This window comes from Protomyctophum parallelum, assembly GCF_964188405.1.
Source record: "Protomyctophum parallelum genome assembly, chromosome: 4".
In the NCBI taxonomy this organism is placed as follows: domain Eukaryota; kingdom Metazoa; phylum Chordata; class Actinopteri; order Myctophiformes; family Myctophidae; genus Protomyctophum; species Protomyctophum parallelum.
In genome coordinates, this window is record NC_139700.1 from 23,916,606 (window position 1) to 23,926,605 (window position 10,000).

At 44.1% G+C, this 10,000-nt stretch overlaps 1 protein-coding gene across 3 annotated transcripts in view; it reads left to right on the forward strand.

Moving 5' to 3' along the window:
* Window positions 1-10,000, forward strand: part of rassf7a (Ras association domain family member 7a) — a 46,795-nt gene that overhangs the window by 16,216 nt on the left and 20,579 nt on the right. The window contains exon 1 of one of the 3 annotated variants that reach the window (XM_083763096.1): window positions 3,209-3,228. The exons of the other annotated variants lie outside the window; for them this stretch is intronic. The gene's annotated coding sequence lies outside the window, so the exon portion shown is untranslated. Of the gene's footprint in view, window positions 1-3,208; window positions 3,229-10,000 lie in introns of those variants that run through there. 3 annotated transcript variants of the gene reach the window in all.

A 10,000-nucleotide genomic window follows, 5' to 3' on the forward strand; every position in this document is an offset into this window, starting at 1 on the left:
AGTACAGCTCACCTCATGATAGTAGTAGGGGGGGGCAATATGGTGATGAATATTGTTGAGACAATACAATGTCTCAACCATATGCCTTTTCGGAGATATCGTATATCATGATTCTGCAGAATGACGGTTTTGGTGTTTTGGTCTGTAACTTGAAAAATAACCATACAAATGGCATGTAAATATATCTTGATAATATTGTTTATCGTGAAACTGCTTGAAAAGATATTGTGATATTATATCTTTCCATATCGCCCACCCCTACAGTAAAGCTCACCTGAGTGAGAGCTTCCTATAAACGAAATGCTAGATTGCCTATTTTCGCTACTTTTGCACTATAGACTGTCATGCGACAAAGGATAAAATAGGGTATTAATTTATGAAAACAAAACAACAATATGAAAAGATAGAATATGAGGTATTAGGTATGAGGTAGCACTGTCGTGGCCATAGTTAACCGTGGTCCTGGACGTGCATGTGTTTACTACTGTGTTGCCTCTCAGCTCAACAATCCATGCGGTCACCATGGCAACGTAAACATCTCTGACTGCCGCCGGTCTCCTGGGAGGGGGTCATGTGACTCCAAGTGTGTGAGCGACTGCCGGCACATGTGTGAGACTGTACTCAGACAGGTCGCTACTGTGCTGCTCAGCCAGCCATGCTGTGTTGACTCTCTGTCGGCACAGAGAGTTCTCTCTGTGGGCAGTAAATAACACGGTGCCTCAGCCAAGGGCCCCATGCGCTGCAGGGATGGGGAAGGGGGCCGAAAAGGTGTCTGCCTCATGGGTTTGAGGCAATACATTTACCGCCAGGAGAAAGAATAGAAGCAGGTGCTTTTGACAGTTTTCCTCTGACAATACACATTACAGACTATGTTAGCCACATGATGTGCATGAGTTCAGACTTCAAAGTAAACACATTTAGGGGGAGTATTTTGTGGTCCCCATGGGGGAGAGTAAATAACTTTTTACAGCTAAACCCAGCTGGTGGCTGCTCAGGTGGCTTTGATGAGCACATGCAGGGAGAGCTGGTTTAAGTCACATTGCTCAGGGACACTTGGACACTTATACTGGCCCGGGGGTCGGGGGCTCCAGACACTTATACTGGCCCGGGGGTCGGGGGCTCCAGACACTTATACTGGCCCGGGGGTCTGGCCTCCAGACCAGACCGGTTACCTTGCGGTTCCCAGACGGCTTCTCTGCCCACTCAGCCACTTTGTACTTGGCACACATGCATGTATGTATGTATGCAAGGACACTCAGACTAACAGACTGACCATATAGATGGCTGAAGTGTCCGCAGAACAACGAGAGGTCTATGCCATGGACAACAGACGTTCATGGGTGATGACGTACATGTACTTTGTACCCTCTATACAGTGATGGAAAGTAACTAAATACATTTACTTAAGTACTGTACTTAAGTAAAATTTTGAGGTATTTGTAGACTTTGTAGATTTGGAATATTAGCAACACATACATTAACCACTTCAGCCACATTTTGGCCATTTGAAAATAGCCGATCTTGTAGATCTGCTATTTTTTTATTTTTATATTTTGTTTAAACATTTGAAAACTTGAAATGAGACATTCTGCACAATGAGTACTTTCTTCTACTTTTCATTTTTATACCAAATGCCAATACATACTTTTACTCAAGTTAACTTTCCGGACGCAAGTACTTTTCCCACCACTGCATATGTGCATGCGTGAGCGTGTAAACTGCGGGCCGGCATGCCTCCCACAGCGTGACAACAAAGAGACCAAAGCAGACACTTTTCCCTCGTCCATATCCTGATGAAAAGATAAAAGCTCTGTGTCATGTTACTGTACCTTCTTCTGTGTGGTTCAGCGGGCTTTAAAAAAAAACATAAAGATGTGCCCTGCCCTTCTCAAAAGACCCCCCCAAGATCTGTGTGTGTGTGTGTGTGTGTGTGTGTGTGTGTGTGTGTGTGTGTGTGTGTGTGTGTGTGTGTGTGTGTGTGTGTGTGTGTGTGTGTGTGTGTGTGTGTGTGTGTGTGTGTGTGTGTGTGTGTGTGTGTGTGTGTGTGTGTGTGTGTGTGTGTGTACACATGGGGGAAAGTACCCTGCCCATGACGATGAGTTAGTGGGGAGGGTATCCAGTGACGGCCGGGGCCTCCTTCTCAGACAGATATACCGCGCTGTTCTAAAAGGTGCACCTAGAGGTTACAAGGAATCACACCGTAAATCTGCAAATCCACCTCCAACCATTTTTGTTTTACTACCCATCTACCCTCTTGATAGCCGTGACTGTTACCGCTCCTCGGCATAACGAGCGGGTTTGTGTTTGTGTGTATGTGTGTGCGCATGTTGACGTGCGTGGGACGACTCCCCATCGCACTATAAATCAGCTGTATTCAGTGCTTCTTCCCAAGCTTGCCGAATAGCACTGAAGGGCTTGATATAGAGATTCTCGCAGTGTCACGCACCAAAAACAGCAGATCTATAACCTCACAACGAGTTGCGATGCGACACGTATGTGAACTTGTAGACTATTTTTGGTGCGCTAGCAGCAGCACTGCTACACTGGCGTGTAGTATGAATGCAACTTTACTCACCACCCAGATACACTGTACTGTTATCTTCTAATCTAGTCACTAGTGCATTGGTTCTCAAACAGGGGGTCGGGACCCATTTGTGGGTTGTGAACAAATTCTTATGGGTCCCTTTTATTTTTTATTATTATTGTTTCAAAACATTTTCAAAAAACATTGAACAGCAAAGATTGTCATGAATTAAAACCAAAGATCTGATATTTTTCAGAGATCAGAAATCAGAGAAAAATTCCATATAGAAAACAAATGTTTAAGAAGTAGTGAAAATAGCCAATCTACAAGCTCACAACGTGGTGCGAAGCGACGCGTTGTGAGCTTGTATATCTGCTATTTTCACTAGTTTGGGTCGACTGGCAAATGTCTAAAATATCTTATTTGGGTCTCGAGCTAAAACGTTTGCGAACCACTGTTCTAGACTAGTGCTCATGATTTTGTTCAAAACATCCTCAAACCCAACATTTGGAACAACACCGCCACTCCCAACAACGTAATACATAAGGGAAGATATGCTGTCTGGCTGTTTGTGGGGAACATCTCCCTCTGTTTATCCTTAGACAACTTCATTGGTATGTCTTACTTCTTGCTTTCAAGTTTGTGTATGGCCTTATTATTTCTCCCTGCTCCGCCCCCCAGCCTGTCAACACTCCTGTTCCAAGGTACTGGTTATGTATATTTGATTTACAAAGTGCTTTTTATTTAGACTGTATGAGTTGTTTCACATAATAGTTGATGTGGGAACACGGGTGGGAAGTGTGTTTGTGTGTGTGTGTGTGTGTGTGTGTGTGTGTGTGTGTGTGTGTGTGTGTGTGTGTGTGTGTGTGTGTGTGTGTGTGTGTGTGTGTGTGCGTGTGTGCTTGCGCAACACACAATACACCCTTTCTACTAAGTTGAACCCCTTCGGGCCCTACACATAATACATGTGCACACTAACCAGATTACACAACACTGCCTTGTCTTATCATCGAATTAATCTCTCTTATCACAACAAGTGGATCACCTGTCGTCAGGTTTTTCCACAGGATTTCACATAGCGATGCAGTGAGGTCACTTCCATACACATTATTAGATAGACAACACAAACACTTGGTGCTTGTATTTGCCTGTATGGCCTCTCTCTCCCAGATCCAAGCCTGTTGGCACAGCCATTCACTCCCTAGGTAAATATGAGGAGGGTGTGAGATAAGAAGCTTTGCATACCACAGTGACCTGGCCAAGGAGCACCGCATGTTGATCCGTGCAAAACCGTGGCTTTCGTTGAAACTCCTTGGCAATCGGCATTCATGAATCCTGGCTTTAATTTTCTGTAGATGGTGGTTGTAATTGAAACCAGTGTTGAATGTTTAGCTGTGGTATTTTGGTTAGCTCCGTAAGTCTTGACGTGACAGTTTGGGAGGGAACCTGATGGAATGTGGTAATCTCATCTGTATAAACATTCTTTCTGCAGACAAGACCACCTTTCTCTTTTTACTATTAGCTAGTCTGTCCAGGCTTCCTCAATTATGTGCACCTGCTCTGTCTAATAACAGTCTTACATAAGTCAAGACAGTGTACTCTGGGACAAATGTCTACTTCAGGTCACCCTCGGTTTAAATGGGCTCGAACTGAAGCTTTGAGTGTTGCTATATGTGACGTTCTCAAAGTAGCATTAAGTCTTGTTTATATTTGGTTGCACACCGGTATCATGCACCGGAAATAGAAGATCTTCAAGCTCACAAGGCACCGCAATGTTACACGTTGTGAGCTTGTATATCTGCTATTTTTGGTGCACGACACTGGTGTGCGAGAAAGGTACATGGCAACACTCAAGTATTCAACAGGCATTACATGACTAACTTACCATACTGCACTGTTACCTTCAGCTGGAGGAGTTGGCAAATGGGACTACATCAATGTGAGTATAGTGTCCTAGATGCTTTGGAATAGAACTGCAATGAACAAACATTATTTACTTAATTGTCAGTCAAAATAACCTTTAAAGTAAACCTGTGTATTGATTTCTATCCAGCTATCTATCCAGTTCTGGTTAGAAATTAAACTGCCTGCACTTACTGTAACCCTCGGCTCATTTCAATTCTCACTTGGGCGTCTTAACATAGCTTTAGCCTTACAGGAAATAACTGTGCGTGCGTTGGTGCCTAATTACGGAGCTGTTGGATGTAATTTAGACCTTGTTATTTTATTTATGTATTTATTTTTACCCTTTGCATAACGTTATTTCCAGGGCAGTGATTGCACAGACAAAAGACAAACAAAAAAACAAGGAGTGAATAATTTATATGAGCAGACATGGAAAGAGACCCTTTAAATTACTAATGAACTCAGCCCCAAACCTGTGGCACAGGAGGCCAGCTAGGGCACTCCTGTCTACACACACACACACACACACATACACACACACACACACACACACACACACACACACACACACACACACACACACACACACACACACACACACACACACGCTTGAGGAAGTGGCTTGCCTACACTTGCAGCAGAAAGGAAACTATAGGCTATGAATAGACCGTCTCCCATGAAATTTAAGGCTTCCAGATTTACAGTCACATTCTGTGTAAATTGCATCCTTGAAATAGGTGGGTTCACTTTTCAAGCACATTACTTGCGCCTCAAATGCAGCATCATCATCATTCAGCTAGAGTCAGTCTGTCTGCCGTCTTATATTTGACTTTTGGCATTTGTGTGTCTGGTCTGTGTGTGCATTAAGCACATGTACACATGTTGGCATGTGTGTGTTCGTTTCTCCACATGTGCAATTCAGATTCACTGTACACATTCCTGGGACCTGTAACACGTCCAAACTACACATTCCTGGGACCTGTAACACGTCCAAACTGTACACATTCCTGGGACCTGTAACGCGTCCAAAGAGCAGCAGCCAGAGAGGAAGAGGGTGAAGCATGTTTGGGGGAATTTGCAGGAGTCTTGTGCTACTGTATGGTTATAGACAAGTGCTCTGCTCTGTGAGTGGTGGCAGGGCAGCGCCGTCAATCTAGAGTCTAGACTACGGCCGGGTCCGGTAAAGACCCTTCTTACTACCTCCCCCACCCCCACTCCCACACACCTTAAAACGTCTCTCCTGTCCAATCCCACCCGGCTCCCCCTGGCCGCCCCCAATTGTGTGTGTGTGAGTAAGACAGAGAAGTTGGACTGGGAACAGAGCGACGTGCTCCTTCCCGGGCAGGCAGTGCTGAGTCAGGTGGAGAATGAGTGTATATAATTACACATGGTTGCCCCTCAGCAGTCTGAGGGCCCTCTACTCTCTCACACTGGCTCCCACCAACCATGCAGGCTACTGTCTCTCTGCCATGGACTCATAGCTTCTGACCTGGGCCTTATAGTGCACTGGTCCCCAAACAGTGGGTTCGGGACACGTTTGTGGATCACGCACACATTTTTATGGGTCAGTAATTTCAGGAAGAAATAAACAGTAAAATCTAAGAAATTCCCGAAATTAGAAAAACAAATGTTTAAGAAGTATAGTGAAAATAGCCGATCTACAAGCTCATAACGTGGCGCGAAGCAACGCGCTGTAGATCTTGTAGATGTTTGTAGATGGGAAAACATCAAATGTCTCTGTTGGGTCACAGGCTAAGATGTTTGGGAACCAGTCCCACCCTGCCTGGCCTTATAGGGGCCCGTCATGTGCTGTCCGGTACTCTCACTCTCTCTACGTTAGCTGCTGACTGTGTGGGTGGATCGATGAGTCAGCACAAACAAAGTCCGTCTGATATTTACTTCACGAACACACGTACAATTTCACTACTTGAAATGAGTGTGTGTAGCAGAAGTCCAGATAGGAGTAAACCTTCTACTTTGTTAGGCTGATGATTGTATTTGCATTCTACGCTTCTATGGCTGTGTAAGCTATTGCAGTCGGCTTCTGTGATGTTTCTCTTGTTCTAAGTCCAATAAAGTTCAAAGTCTCTCTCTCTCTCTCTCTCTCTCTCTCACCCTCGCATCCCTATTCTGGGGGAATATTAGCAATTTACAATTTACAATTTAGGCATTTAGCTTAATGTAGATCTATTTTCACTAGTTTCTTTTCTAATTCATGGAATTCCTGAAGGTCTATTCATAGTCCGGTTGAGAGGTGACCACCGAAAACTACATGACATCACGCTGCGGTGGTCACCACACAACACCTCCTCACCCAAAACTACAACATGACATCACGCCGTGGTGGTCACCACACAACACCTCCTCACCCAAAACTACAACATGACATCACGCCGTGGTGGTCACCACACAACACCTCCTCACCCAAAACTACAACATGACATCACGCCGTGGTGGTCACCACACAACACCTCTTCACCCAAAACTACAACATGACATCACGCCGTGTTGGTCACCACACAACACCTCTTCACCCAAAACTACAACATGACATCACGCCGTGTTGGTCACCACACAACACCTCTTCACCCAAAACTACAACATGACATCACGCCGTGGTGGTCACCACACAACACCTCTTCACCCAAAACTACAACATGACATCACGCCGTGTTGGTCACCACACAACACCTCTTCACCCAAAACTACAACATGACATCACGCCGTGGTGGTCACCACACAACACCTCTTCACCCAAAACTGGACTATAGATAGATAGATAGATAGATAGATAGATAGATAGATAGATAGATACTTACAGGATATACATAAAACATAATTATGCAAACAAACAGATCACACAGTACATAGACAATAAAGAAACAATGCCAACAGAAGGGCACCAGTCATAGTTCCAAGAGGCATCACATCACACTTTATGCACGGAACTAAGTCCTATACTTATGAACTATGAATAGGCCTTTAGCATTTTCTTTTATTTCTTCATGAAATTACTGAAAGAAAGAATTTGTTTTTAATTCATGGAAAATTTAGCTTTTCTTGGCAATGTTTTTTGAAAAATGTTTTTAAATAATAATAATTAAAAACTAAATGAAGTAAACCAAAACTAAAGGCACCCATAGAAATTGGTCCGTGAGCCACTGTTTGGGAAGCAGTGATAGGGCGTAAGTGGTTAACCCTCTGTGTCTGCTGTGATAGTGACAGCCACAGGTGATGAGCAGACTGGCTGTCTCCGTTGGCTGTTTATACTTAACCTCGCTGGTCAGACAGATTTACTGGACTTACCTACGCTCTAGCCCTGGGCGACGACGATGAGCAATCGTTTAAAAAATCTTGGTCTCCACTCTCCACTTATTCACTTCTTGACAAGTTGAACTACTATACGTCTGCCAACTTATCAAGTGCCCAAGCCATAATGTTTTAATGGGCCACAGTTGGGAGGCTAACTTAATGCAAATTAGGCTGATATTATTAATACACTATTATCATAATTATTATCAGGTAATGTGAACCATAGGCCAAATCCTCTCATATGTGCCCTTGATTTGGAGGCGCAGGTGCCCTCTGTGTTAATGAACCACTAATGCAGTCTCATGGAGATTTCACACTTCAACGAGCCAATCATTCTAATGAAGAAGAGGCTGGTGGCTACAGTGAAAGATCCCTCTGTGTGAGCGCGTCGACGAAAGCATATTATTATTACCACTGTTTCTGATTCCTTGCATGGCGTGGAATCATTAGCATCTCAATGAACGCCGGCGAGGGGGGGGGGGGGGGGGTGTTGGGTCAGAGAGATGGTCACACAATGTGTTTGGAGTTCGTTCGCGCAGAGAAATATTTGCCAAATTAATGTGCTGTGAGAAAATGCATTATTCATCAGGTGCGCCGAGAGCTTCGGTGAAATGCTGTTTTCTGGGAACCAAGCAACCGTTCAGTCTAATTAACAACAGGCACGCGTGTTGTCTGGAGGGCCTGTCCTCTAGGGGGAACGCCACGCATGCACGCACGCAAACATGTATATGCACACATACTTGTGTAAACAAATGCTCACGGGGCTAATATACCTGCAAAACAAACAGACATACAGTATTTCTACAACCAACAAACAGACATGTAAAGGGAGCCTCGTGGTCTTTCTCAGCTGCATATCAGGGACATGCTGCTGCGACGCTTCTGTGAAGTTTAAAGAACAGACTGCTGAGACCTATCATGCTTCGGCTGTGACACCCCCTATCCACCATTTCTCAACTTGTCTTTTCTCTCTCACCATAAAGAGAGATATTATATTGGCTCCAGTAGCCGAGGTGTATGTAGTATAACTTTACAACGTATAGTACATGCTAGTGCACTCGTTCCCAAACTTTTTAGCCCGTGACCCAAAAGAGACATTTTATGTCTCCCCGGGACCCAAACTATAGTGAAAATAGCAGATCTACAAGCTCACAACACGTCGCTTCGCGCCACGTTGTGAGCTTGTAGATCGGCCATTTTCAATATTTCTTAAACATTTGTTTTATAATTTTATGGAATTTCTTATATTTTTCTTTTACTTTAAATACTCAAAATTATTATTTAGAAAAATAATTCAATTTGGTATTAGTTCACGACAACTTTAGCTTTTTTTGGGAATGTTTTTTGAAAATGTTTTGACATTTTAAATACATAATAAATAATAAAAAATAAAATGTATTAAACCAACAATTAAGGGACCCATAAAACTGTGTCCACGACCCACAAATGGGTCCCGACCCACAGTTTACATTTAAAAACCATAGCACCACCATTAGACTTTTCATGTCGCACACCCCCTAGAAGGCTCTCGCACACCACAAGGGGTTTGGGAACCACTGTGCTAGTAGTGTATGTTGTAAAGTTGTCTAGTTTCTTCCCTTTACTTGGCTGATCAGTCCCTGCATATTCTTTTGACCGCTATCTCTGTTAAGAGCGCTGCTGATAATGACATCTGCACGGGCACACATGGTGTCCTCTGGGCTATAGTGGCTCTAGGCTCATTCACTGACTGGGCACCTTTGTCACTTTGATATCAGATCTGGAACAAGAGCTTTCTGACTGCGATGCAGCCGCACACAGCACAATGAAGATAGGCTATAGGCCTGTCGGCGTCATTGTCTGAAGCGCCTCCATATAAATGTGAAGACCCTCTAGGATCTGGTGTGTTCAGGGCAGGCATCAGCGGAAGCACAGACTGTTTGACACATGGAGACGACATGATCTGACCCAAATGGTTCCTCTCGGCCGCAGCACCTTGAGACTATTTCTCTCCGTTTTCTGAAGGCATTCTTGTCTTATTCGACCAGTGTTTGCCAAATGTTCCCCAAATCACCATTGTTTCCCAAATGTCACATCAGCGTGCAGAGGCACACTGGTGTGACATGAGACAAGTCCAGTTGTGTCTTGGGATTTTGTGGTAAGCTCACATTTAGAGCAGTTAGAGGTAAAAACACTTTTCGGCCAGTTATAGCGCCACCTTGAGGCTGAGTTGAAATTGTTCATGTGGCATTTCGTCCTCGGCCTAGTGGGAATGTGGGT